Source organism: Meleagris gallopavo, chromosome 13 (genome assembly GCF_905368555.1).
Source record: "Meleagris gallopavo chromosome 13, MGAL_WU_HG_1.1, whole genome shotgun sequence".
In the NCBI taxonomy this organism is placed as follows: Eukaryota; Metazoa; Chordata; class Aves; order Galliformes; family Phasianidae; genus Meleagris; species Meleagris gallopavo.
Genome location: NC_139416.1, coordinates 11,586,070 through 11,598,746, shown reverse-complemented (window position 1 = coordinate 11,598,746; position 12,677 = coordinate 11,586,070). Strand labels below are relative to the sequence as shown.

The 12,677-nt window shown below is 36.3% G+C and overlaps 1 protein-coding gene across 7 annotated transcripts in view; it reads right to left on the bottom strand.

Annotated features, from left to right (window-relative positions):
• The window catches only part of CDH11 (cadherin 11), a 231,687-nt gene that overhangs the window by 23,661 nt on the left and 195,349 nt on the right, over nucleotides 1-12,677 (bottom strand). Inside the window, exon 3 of one of the 7 annotated variants that reach the window (XM_085234819.1) lies at nucleotides 11,301-11,396. The exons of the other annotated variants lie outside the window; for them this stretch is intronic. The gene's annotated coding sequence lies outside the window, so the exon portion shown is untranslated. The remainder of the gene's footprint in view (nucleotides 1-11,300; nucleotides 11,397-12,677) is intronic. 7 annotated transcript variants of the gene reach the window in all.

Here is a 12,677-nt window from a genome sequence, read left to right as displayed (position 1 = left end):
AGAGCTCCACTGAAGCCTGTAGAACTATTTAATTCCAAACAGCCTCAGCCTGGGTTTCTGCAAAGTGCTTTCTTCCTAAAAGGTATGGAGCAAAAGATGCTCTTAAGCTGTAGTTAAAATAAACTAAACTGCATTAAAAGTGAAGACAAGAAAGAAGTATTTTTCTTCTTCTTTTATTTTCTTTTTTTTCTTCACCAAAACAGTCTACTCAAGGCCTTTCAAATATTTTAATGTAACTCAGCTGCTGAGCACTAATAGTCTCCAATTTCTTCAAGCAGAAAATAAAGAAAAACAGCTGAACAGTTTATAAAGTATTTCCTTTTCTCCCGTGGACACCAGTGAGGGACAAATACCTCATCGCCAGTTAAGCATGGAACACAGACCTGAGGCTGCAGTGCTGCTCTGCTCAGTGTCCGCACATTCTCTGTAGGCAGCACTTCTATTCAGACACTGCACAACCTTACACACAGAGTGACCTGTCAGAACAATTTACTGTGAATGTCTCTTGTCTTTTTTGAAGTTATGATCTGAGAGAGATCCTCGGAACTTCTGTTATTTCTGCATACAGATTATATTCCTCAGCGCTAGCAAGCTGAATCTCAGTAGGCATTTGACCAAATAGCAACATCCAGATTTTCTTTGTCGTTGTTCAAAATTGCACAACATGTAGTTTTAAAATCCTACATTTTCCATAGAAATCTGTAAAAATCCAACCCTGCTTCCCACTTCCTTAAAAGAAAGAATGGATACCACATGTGAACTAAGATGCAGTTTTTCACAGCAGGCAGAAATCCTTTAACGGATTTTAGTTACATACAAATTAGTGTTTGCAGTTTTGGTACTGAAAATTATGAGGGATAAAAGGGAACACTAACCAGCACAAGATCAAATCACATTAGAAGCACACATGAACACAATGGGATCCCAAAATGAAATGTGTAGCTTGATCAGTCAAGGTATGTAGGAATGAAAAATGTTAAAACAGTATCTAGTCCACACCCTGAAGAACTTCATGCATAGTGATCGCATGGAAATACAATAATTCTCCCTAGAAAGCTGGTAGAAGAAGCACTTTTAGCTATGAGGATAATACATCAGTTTTTTATTTCTAGTTGCTAATTAATTTTGGAAATGTAAAGTTAACAAGTTTCAATTTTATCGTAAGAAGAGAGATTCAGATTTCATATAAGGAAGTTTTTTACTGTAAGGATGGTGAGGCATGGGCACAGCTTGCCCAGAGAGGTGGTGGAAGCCTCATCCTTGGAGACATTCAAGGTCAGACTGAACCGGGCTCTGAGCACCTGATGGAGCTGTTCACTGCAGAGGAGGTGAATCAGATGGCCTTTAAAGGCTTCCTCCAACTCAATTGGTTCAGAGAGTCTCTGCAAGAAAAGTCTGTTCTTCTGACACTAAAAAATACAATCCATCATTACTCTGAATAGAAATGAGCTATTCAACTAATTAAGGATTCATCCATCATAAGACTGAAAAATAACAAAACAATATACAAGGTCTATGGCGCAGAGGAGAGCCAGAGTATTAGCTGCTCCCCAGGGCAGCAGCTCCAGCATCCTTCTGCATCCTCACACTGAGACCACAGAATGCAGGGACTCAATGCAGCACGGCACCGTGGAGAAGTGGTGGTAGCTCTAAGGTTAATTCGAAAAGTCAGTCTGCTTTATAAAACTTCACACACACAAATTTGAATGACTGTTTATAGATGACTAACAGACAAAAATAAGGAGCCAGAAATGACTAGCTTAATGACAAGATCAGTTGCGGAAGTGAAGTCTAGCCAATTTTATTTATTTATTTTTTTTTATATTTATAGCTAAAATAATCCCGAACATTCATGCTGACTTCCTGTGCGTTATTAAGTGACCATATGCCAAATTATAATAGACTAAACAATTTTTTCTGATTTGTCTAGGCTTTAACTTCTGGATGATACATTAAAAAATCAATTGTTCCCAGGACTACACTTGGCAGAAAGCAGACAAGAGCACAGTGAAGCAATATAATAATGGATGATTATGTTCTGAAATGTTTTGCAAGAGTTTCAAGTAAATAGAGCAAACTCCCAGTCCAAATGAGATTTCAACTGTAATTAGAATTAGCTGAAAAGTTGAACAATTCATTTTAAAATAATTTTATCGTCCGATGAATAAATTAATAGTTTTTTAGTGACAGAATAAATATTGGATCCTCTTCGTTCTGTAGCTCTCGGAATGCCTGAGATCTGGACAGAAGGACTGAGCACAGATGGCTGATCTGCCGCTGCCCACCGCACTGAGGGACCTGGAGGGACCTGCTACACCTCCGTGTAACCAGTTGTAGCAAAGCCAGCAAGAACCTTTTCTTTGCTTCAGACATTTATCTCTGTTTGGGACAGAGCTTTCTGAGCAGGCTTGGGACTCACAATCCATGGTTTCACTGAAATGGTTAGCTTTTTCTTCCTTGAATGTGGACATCAGAGTCGCAAAAAATTAGCAGCTCCCATGGAAAGAAGGTGGGAAGAAGATTTTCAAATCAAATAATCAGTTGAGTCCCACTGAGCCCACACTGGTTAATCTTTAGGGCATAGCATGATTTAACTACTTTAGGAGTTTTTAATAAAACACATGAATTGAGGGAAGTGGACTAGTTCTGTTTGCCAGCATATATCGGTCTTTTATTCACATGCACTGCTGAATGTACACTGACTGGTATGTGTAGCAGAGTGAATATACAAATACAGAATTTCAATATGCCATGTATTTTTACACCCTTGTAGACTGCTGCATTCCAATATCTGATCTTAAGATGCAGAAAACTATCTAACAAGTCTCATATATCTTGACAGCCTAATATTTGGTTTCAATTTATTTTTTTCCCACTTAACAATTAAACAGAACTTTGTTTCCCTCCTTGACTCCTTTCAAGAAAATGGTAGATATAGGTGTAACATTAGTCCGGTCTCTTTTGATTATGAAACAAGATAAAATGCTGAGAATCAATAATTTCCTCATTTAACTTAATCCTATCAATTACTTTTTCATTTTAAACTGTAACATATTATCAGACCAACTGCTGAATATTTCTTTTAGCTCAGACAGACTCACTGTAAAAAAATGTGATAGAAAGAAGATATCATTTTATTTACTTGAAATAGTATAACGCAAAGTATGAGATCTGTACACAGCACACCTAGCCCACACAACACATATGGAAAAGCCAGTTAGGAAAGCAAGTCTTTCAAGTCCTGAAAAATGCCAATCTCTTTCTGTGAGATCCTAGATACCCTACATCTGGACAAGATTAGAATCAGGGTTATTGCAATTTTCCACTAGAATCAGAGTACGCCTGGTCCTTCCTTCCCAGAGCTACCTATACGATATGCAGAAAAGTGTAACACAAGCATATCATCATTTGCAAGGTCTGCTTTAAATGCAATGAGCTGATCCAAAGGACAAGACAACACTGGCTGGGTTTTAATTTTTAGCTGCACTACAGTAGCAGGATGGCTCTGTGCACATAATTCCAGCTGGGAAATCATCCCATCAGAATAGGGATATTTGCTTCCTCCTGTGAACCCCTTCTCCCCTGGCAGCCATGAGACATATAGCTCTATTCATATATCAAGAATTCCTCCTCTAAGCACTAGAATCATTTCCCTTACTTATCACATAAAAAATTGGAAAATGAAAAATTAAAGGCCTCCTAACCCAGCAATCTGACTTCATGAATATGACTAATCCCATGAGATTAGTCATATATATAATTATCAATTAGGAGTCAAGCATTGAAAGTCAGTATCCAGTAGTCTAATGTAAAATGTTTTGTTTAAGAGACAAAAGCTCTGATCTCTGATACACTAAAAGATTTTCATGCTATGTATGTAAGTGGTAAATCTCATTTCTCCCAGTGTGTAATTCTAAAGCAGACTGCCAGCAACTGACTCCCTGTGAGCCCTACTGAGGGACTGAATCTCTCTTTGTGTTGAAGTGTATTTCAGGTCTCACTGGAGCAAACAGCAAATAACCCTCATCTGAATGCAAAGTGATATAAAGTCTTTTGTGTCGATCAAGAAACAGAACTGGTCTTATGAGGCAAAAGTAGTCCAAAAAGGGAAATTTTTCATCTTTAAAGGCATTTCGGAAAAAAAAATCTGCTAATTATTCTGGTGAATAATGGAAACCCCCGCACCTGCCCTGTTCATATTCCACTGTCTTGCATAGGAGCATGATGCAGTTATAAAGGATTATCAGCCAAGCTTGCAGTTTTGCAGAGCTAGTCTTATACATAATTTTCTATATGGTCTGCAAACAGCCACAATTCCTCTATAGTAAGATTTGCATGCTCTAAATATTAATAAAATCTTAACAGAACTGGTGATTTTCATCTTTAGCAATAAAAGGTACCTTAAAAATGCTAACTAAGCTTTGTAGAATCCTATTCTGAGTTCTGTAGAATTCTATGCAAAGGAATCTTAATCCTTTGCAATTTTAAATTATATTTTATAGCACTGTATTGGATTACTAAAATATTTAAAGCCAATAATCCCCAGCTGCTCCAAAAGAATAGTTTCTGAAATGTAGCCATATTTTTCTATAGCAGCTTTGAGACTCAGTATTAGGAAACCACAGACAAAGAACCACAAAATGATGGTTCTTTGAAAACAGAAATCATTTTGCAAGAAAGAGGAAGAAAAATAACTTCTTGATGATGTGATATATCCTTCAGTATCTACCTCTGCAATCATCATGGAAGGAAAGTATTTTCACTAGACTTGATTTAATTTGTACTCATTCAAGAACAGTGAAATTGCCATTTGGTGTTCCTCATACAAAGCAGAAGAAAGTAGGAAGACAACTTAGTACATTACGAAGTGAATGACATAGAAATAAGCCTGAGAGAGTGATATTAAAAGGTTTGGGAAATGAAAAATGGCTGAAAACAGAGTTTTACGTTTACTTGCTGCCCTGGGGAGATCAACTTAAGATAAATGTGACAGAGACTGTCTGCTTTTAAGCATAAACTGTACAGGAAAACAACCAGCGTAAGAAAGGTAGTTATATTAAAGAACATGGTGATTGATAGAGTCATTTGAAGTAATGACTGAGCTCTTGGTAGAGTTTATTTTGAATAGTAATTACATTCTTGTGCATCTCAGTCAAAATTCTCTTAATCTCCTGTACACTCAACACCCGCTATAGCTGCAGCCTATGGCCATGCTTGTTTCAGTATAGTTCCCTATTTATGGAAGTGGTTATAAAGGACACCTCAAGGAAGAAATAATGACATCTAACACCAACTTACTTCCAACTATTAATACTGTGCTCAGACAGTAAGCCAACCCTGAATATTTATTTTTCTCTAGGAACTTGCAAATAACACTTGTGTTGTGTTCTTTGGTGCATAACAAAAATAGGACAGACATTCAAGACTAAAGGACGATAACCAAGAAACTAGCAAAAACTAATAACTGCAGGCAAGCCTATCCAGCAACCAAACCAAGCCAACATGAATTCCAACAAATGATTAATTTCTCTTCTGTTCTACAACCTCTTGCTGAAGGGCTAACAATCTCCACACAATCAGAAATCTAAACAGAATCTGTAGTGTTGTACTTACAGCTTTATTCTGAGGCAGCTTCAGCAGTGCTGTTGAAATGCCAGACTATTATAGCATGTTCTCTGGTTTTTATGTAACAGAAGTCAATACTAAGGAACACGAAAGCTGCAGAACAGAACAGCATTCTCTACATTTCATAGTGCCAAAGCATTTTCATTATTCTGTTAAAAGTCCTGTTAAGTGGTGAAACCACCTACCCAAAGTGGGTATTGCAGTTTTCACATACCCCATACACACGTGGAAGCATGTGCAGTACATAAACCTATGTATAGAAATAACTTAGAATTGAGTTTCCTGTATAATTTTATTTCTCTAGAATAACAAAATATTTAAAAAATTATTTTCCTTCAAATAAGAGTATTATAGCTTGTGCTAGAAATAAAACGTCTGAATGGGGAATACATTATTCTGCTGAATTTTTAATCAGTTTGTTCACAGAAGAAAGCTTCCTTCTTGTAAAACGTTTTGCCACTTTGAATATAATTCTCCTAGACTACTTGATCCCCCTGCTCCCCTTCAGTGTGATCCCCTTCAAGTAGGGAAGCTTCAGAGAAAAGATCATCACTTCAGAAGCACATGTAAACCACCTTGAAAAGACAGTAGTTTGCTTATGCCTAGCAAGCAGAGTGACTCTCATTTAGAGAGGTTCAAGTAATTAGATTCTCTGTAACTCTTATCTTTATAAAACTTGACAAGTTAGCGAATTACCTAGAGTCTCTTTCATTTTCAAATACATTTGATAAAGAAAGAAATGTGAGAGCTAAATTTCTAATCAAATTCTCTTTCTTAGCTTTCTTGGAAGGAAGGGTTCACATCCTTCAGCCAGGCACACACGTAAGGTTTTCTCTGATCGTCTGCTTAACTGTTCCAGTTTAAATTTTTTCCATAAAGAGCCAATTTGAGATATTTTGAATGAACAACTGAATTAGTAATTATTTTTTTCATAGACAGGGATTGTGAAGAGACCATTCTGACTCAACAGCATGGGGCAATAACAACAGAATATTCAAATCTATTCCTAATGCAGTATCAGTAGCTCTATTAAAGGAGACCATCACTGTTTAGGCACCAAATGAGACACTAAAGCAGAAAGAATCCAAACTGCAAATTTAGCCAATTATTTTAAATCCATTAAATCACAAGATTATAATTCAAACATTTTCATGAGTATTTTCTGAGATGTCTTGTTGTACGTAGTCAGTAAATAATATTTCTACTTTAAAACAGCATACACACGGAAGCAAAATAATACCTGCATTTAGGTACAACTTTCCCTTTGGCTCCCTGTGCATCACAATCTGCTCTCAGCATAAATCAAAGGAACCATTAGTATTCTCAGTGCTCCAAGTGACACAATCCAGTATAACAAGGACTAAAACATAATTCCTGGTATTATTAAGGAAAAAAAAAAAAAGGCAATAAAGTGCTACGGTGCTACAAGTTAGAAGCTAAGCTAAGCATATAAATAACTCAAAATAAGACAGGCTTGCTAGATAGCAATTAAAACTTGTTTTTCATGCAAGTGATATATTTGTAAAAAAGTGGCAAATGATTCAGTATATTTGTCATGAATATAATTTGTTCTATGTCAAACCAGTTCAATTCTATATTTCTAACTGATCATATGAAACACTAATACATCCCAGAGATTGTGGATTGGAATTATTTGTAACCTATAATTACAGATGATTCTGACAAAACATTTATATGCTTTTGAATAAATACCACTAACAAGAGGCGTTTAACAGCAGCTTACTGTAGCTGGGGCCTGTGATATAATGCATAAGAGGCACACGTCAAATATCTCAAACCTATTGTTCTTGCATGAAAAGCCTGGTTTCAGAAACTGATTTTCCACAGAAAGCTGGTTGTGGGAAACGGGCAAAAATGAACACTTTTTTCATTAGATTTGTGTTATTCATAGCTGAGATGAGTCAGTTATGATTAGATATATTCTGGAAGTGAATTGCAAGCTTTGGTAATGTGATATTGAGGGTAAATCTTGATTTTAACAGAGCAATAATCAGGATTTGTGGCGTGTATCTACATCTTAGATTACCATTCTTGGATTACCAGTGTCCTTATAAAGTAATAAGACAGTAGAGAAGCATTTGTGTGTGTGGCCAGTCAGATAAGTTTTGGATTCTAGATTCATAACATGGATTTCTCTCTAATGGAGATTGAAAAAGAAAGGGGAAAACAGCCTGACACTTTCTAGAATTGCTGGCTTTAAAACAATATAATTTTTGGATGGAACGACTTGAATATTAGGCAGATAAAAGAGAAAGAATTTATATTCATAGAAGAAAACTAGAGGTCAATAATAATAATTAGAAGAAGAACTGACATACATGTATACATAAAAAAAAGTCTGAAAGCTTGGGGCAAAGGTGTGGAATAATGTTTTTTGTTTTCTTTTTTTTTTTCCCTGTTAAACATACCTTAACGTTCAGCAGATTTTGTACAAAAATGTTATCTTCAAAAAGTTGCTGGGGTGACATCACTATTTCAGTTCAACAAATTTCCTTTGAAGTCTCCTATAATGGTAATTAAATAAATTGCTTTTGGAGTTCTTATGTTTTTTTTCTGGAACAGGAACTCGTAGGGTAAAGAGAGATGAGAGTGTCTGTCACCAAATCTTTCTAAATACATTTGTACTTGCTTCATTTATTGGAAAAATGATGGAACACTTACAAACTCTGGACCTTTTTCATTTTTTAAACGGAAATTTCTACTTGACAGTTGAAGTAAGAAACAAACTAAAATGACTGCTGACAGTCCTGGGAGTGTATAGAGAAACAAAATGGAAGTTATGAGTCAATAGAAAGCTTTTAGAGACCGTATGTGTTAAGCCCAAGAGAGACGGTGTGAACTAGAAGCCCAAAGTACTGTCTTAGAAGTGAGCAGGTGGTGGACAATATGAAGGTGACTGAAAGCCTAAGACTAATGCCTTAGTGTATGGTACAAAATGGCATTCTCCATGCAAGCAGAAATACATCATGTTTTTTAGAGCATGAAGAAGAAAGTTCTCTGCATTGTAACTCAGCTGTTCAAATACCTCTAACCTCTGTGTATCCAATTAGACAAAGAGAAATGGGCCTTCCACAGTTCCAATGAATTTTCAAATATGAAACAATGATTTCATGTGTACTTCTCTTGCTTAGCAAGTCAAGATAAAATTGTTAGTTACAGAGTGTTGAGTGCACCACGAGTTGAATTTTGGTTCTGTTTTTCTTCAGATAAATTCCTTAAGCTTTGCTAAAAATTCTCCAAAGTGGAAATTGTACATACACCAGCCAAGCAACCTGTTGCATCCATTGATTTAATCATTAAAACGTACTGCTAGAACCTCAGCCTTGTTCTTTGGTCTAGCCTGGTATCTTAGACTCCAGAGGATTTGAATGCAGTACTTGCTGGCTTTGCTGACATTACAGAAAATCTGGAGTTCTTCCTATAAAAGCATATGTAAAACTTCAGGGGTACTGTTTTCCTTAGTGAATAACAATGAACATCCTAGTCTTCTTTTTCCTTCAGATCTCTACAGTAAACAATGTAAAGTTGAATAAGACTAACCTGCACGGATCAATATTTGAATTTCTTTGGTTTCTTTTTCTATTTTACGATATCGCATCCAGGGACAGTGGTGTACTGTTCTTCTACTACACTAACCCTGTATTTTCTTGCCACTTTGAAGAACAAAAACAATACTTTGAGCACAAGGACTCACAAGAGAGCGCAAAAAGGAAAAGGAAAGATTTGGTACCATTTGTCCTTCACCCACAACCAAAAATAGCTCCCTGGAAATCCAGTGGTCAGAGTACCAGACAGGCACCAGCTGGAGAATTGGGATCTGGGGATTCATCCAAGAACTGGGATCTTTCTGAACAGACAGTCATATTCCATATTCAAATGCAGTGTCTGTCAGAGTAAAGACTGTCTTAAAAAACGTAATGTGATTTTTTTAAAGCTATTTGTGCAATTTCTGTGGATCCCTTTTAGGTTAAGCTTCAATAGGTGAACTCAGATACAGACCCAACGAATGATAAATATATATTAGAAGCAGGTAGGACTCATTATGAAGATCATATCTGTTGTATCACGTTACATTATTTGTAAGCACAGCTATAGTTAAATCTAACCATAACATGCACAACTATGTACAAATAAAAATGGTAATATGAATGTTTTCTAAATGTCTATTTAATAGTGGAATCACAGAGCCATGAAGAAAGAGAAAGGTGAGATGTTCTCAGCTTTGCATGTAAGTTTTGTTCCTTTGTTCCATTGGCCTAGATGAGTTGCACATGCAGCAGCATCATAAACTGATTGAGAAATCAAGCAAGTAGTCCGTAACCTGGGCACAGCACAGAAGTAACAGCTCACAGGCAAAGTGTTTCACCTGCACAAAGGACTAAAGAACTGAATTAAAAAAAACTGAGCCTGTGCTGAAAGGAATTACCAGGATGTGGGAAGAAGTTTAACCCAGATAATGCCTGGGCCAGCAGCAAACCAACCTCTGTTCAGAAGAGCTGGTTTTGGCTTTTTTTCAGAAAGCCATTACCATTCTATTCCTTGCTGAAAAGTTTTTCCACTTAAGTACTTAATTTATCTTTATATTTGTTAAGCAAAAGCACTTTTTAAGCAAATCAAATTGCTGTAGGCCTACAAGGAGAAAAAAGGTAATTCCATTTTATGCAAGGTTTCTTGTAAACACAACTATTGTAGAATATTGTTTACTCTGCAAGCTGCAGAGTAGCAGTAGCTGCTTGGGCACTGGCTTCATTCACTCTGAAGCAGCACAACACAGTCTTTGTTGAACTTGCTTTGGAGTGAGTCATTGTGATTCACTGAAAAACTGCTCCCTGTGATGGGGTTGCTCTCTCCTGTGCCTTATGCAGGGCAGAGAGGGAGAGAAGACAAAAGCAGCACCTTTGGACATGTAAACAGAAGACAGTAATGAAATTTGCAGTTAGCATCCAATCTTGAAATGAACAGCTCATTAATGAGTGTTAAGTGTTCATGCAAACACATTCCCTTTAAAAACCAAGAGCAATAGTCTGCTCTCCAATGTACTGCTGCTCATGGATGTTGCCTACAGTGAAAGCATGAAAACAGCTCGGGATTTCTACGGAGTCTTTTGGTTGGTTGGCTATTTTTGCTTCGCTGCAGCCATAGATTACAAAATATAGCTTATAGCATGAAACTTAGCCAAGATAGCCAGGAGGCCTATGACCAGCGACCAGGCATTTAAGGTTACATAATCTGTTTTTCTACTCTGGGAAGAGGGAAGGGAGGATGGGAGGCCAAATATCCAAGTTTCCCTTGTAATAGCAAGTATAAGCTTGTAAAAGCACAATGAGATCAGATCCCAGAACCATCACTTTTCAGTATTTTAAGCTGTCTGAAAAAGGAGATTGTGCTCATAAACAGAACCAGAGAATACCCTGGAGGGTCAGTCCTGAATTTGATTGCAAACATTATACTGAGTCAGATTTCTCATTTTCTGGCCTCTATGTTATTCTGTTGAATTCATTAGAAGGTTGTGGCTACTAGCCAAATGTAATAGTTAATGTATCCCAGAGCCTATATTGTTTGAAATATCATCTAAGACAGGAATTTACAGCACTGCTATAATAAAACTCATATTTCAATGATAAAATATAAGCCTGCATACTTGCCATGCATACCAGAATTATATGGAAAATCCAGCCACGAAATTAGGAAAATATGCAGCAACTTCTAGAAAGAATCCATTAAGACTTGCTCATACCTTGAAGAACAACCTTAAGGAAGAGATAAATCACAAATGACAGTACACAGGCAGCTGCAATGGACATAAAAGAAATGCCACTGAATTACAAATCTGAGGGTTTTACCATGCAGGAAGACAGTAATTTCAGATTGGTATGAAGCACTTACTACCTTAAACAAGAAAGGATGGGACAAAGTCATGATTCTGCCCTCATTTTGCCCTCCATACCTCTGCCCAGCTCTGAATTTTGTTTTTGATTTGCTGTGTTCTAGTGTAGTCTCTTTCATATTATGTACATTATTATGCATTCAAAGAACAATGAAATATGTACTTTGTATGTCAAAAGATTGCAAGTTAATATTCAGCAGAAAATACAAAGTATTGCTTTTACAGACAAGAAACTGTGTTGTTTTTTTTCCTGTAAAGGAATAGAAGTATAGACTTAGCCTAAAACCTTGGAACAAACCTTCGTTTATGAGACAGGGGAATCATTTTTATTCCACTGCATGAATTCAGTAGGCTGCCACAGGCCAGTCATAATCTGTTATTGTTTCCCTGCAACCTTGTACTATTAATTTTTCTTTTTAATGAACTGTCCAGTCTAGTTTAGCTATGGGAACTATGATGGAACTGCAATATAAATGGTTTATGTCATACCTTTGTCAAAAGGCTTTCCCCTACAGCATTAGAATATAATTGAAAAGCCATTTTAAAATAAAGTAACTGAATGGTTGCAAATGCAGCTTGTCAGGAATAAAGTGGGAAAATTCTATGCATTACATTAGATTTTACCAGTGGCAACTTGTGTGACTTTATTAGTGCTCATTCAAATTAGTAAAGCCACATAAACTGCATGTTTGCGTGGCTATATTAGCAAGTACTCCTAAGAGATACCGAAACCATTTTTAAAAAGTTTTTCTTTAACTATTTTCTTCTTTGGTTTGGTTAACCATTTCAAAATAACTAAATTTGCCAAATTTCATCTTGGTTTACGGCAAAAAGGATATACCCATGTTTGAGGCAGCAAATGAGCTTCTAAGTAAAACTGAATACAGATTTTGTAGTGTATGAAACCTTGAATGGCTAAGTACACAGTAGTCTTTCTATATATAAAACGTGTGCAAGACGTAATTTAGTTTTTTTCTTTTGTTTAAATTTTCTAGTCCTCTATATTCTTTCTACTGTTATTACTACTATTACTGTTATTACTCTTTGGAAAGCCATAATAGAAGAACAGTAAAGAGCATTTATAGTTAAAGCTGACATCAGTATTCTCACTAAACATATAATAAATTCAATACAACTGCAAATT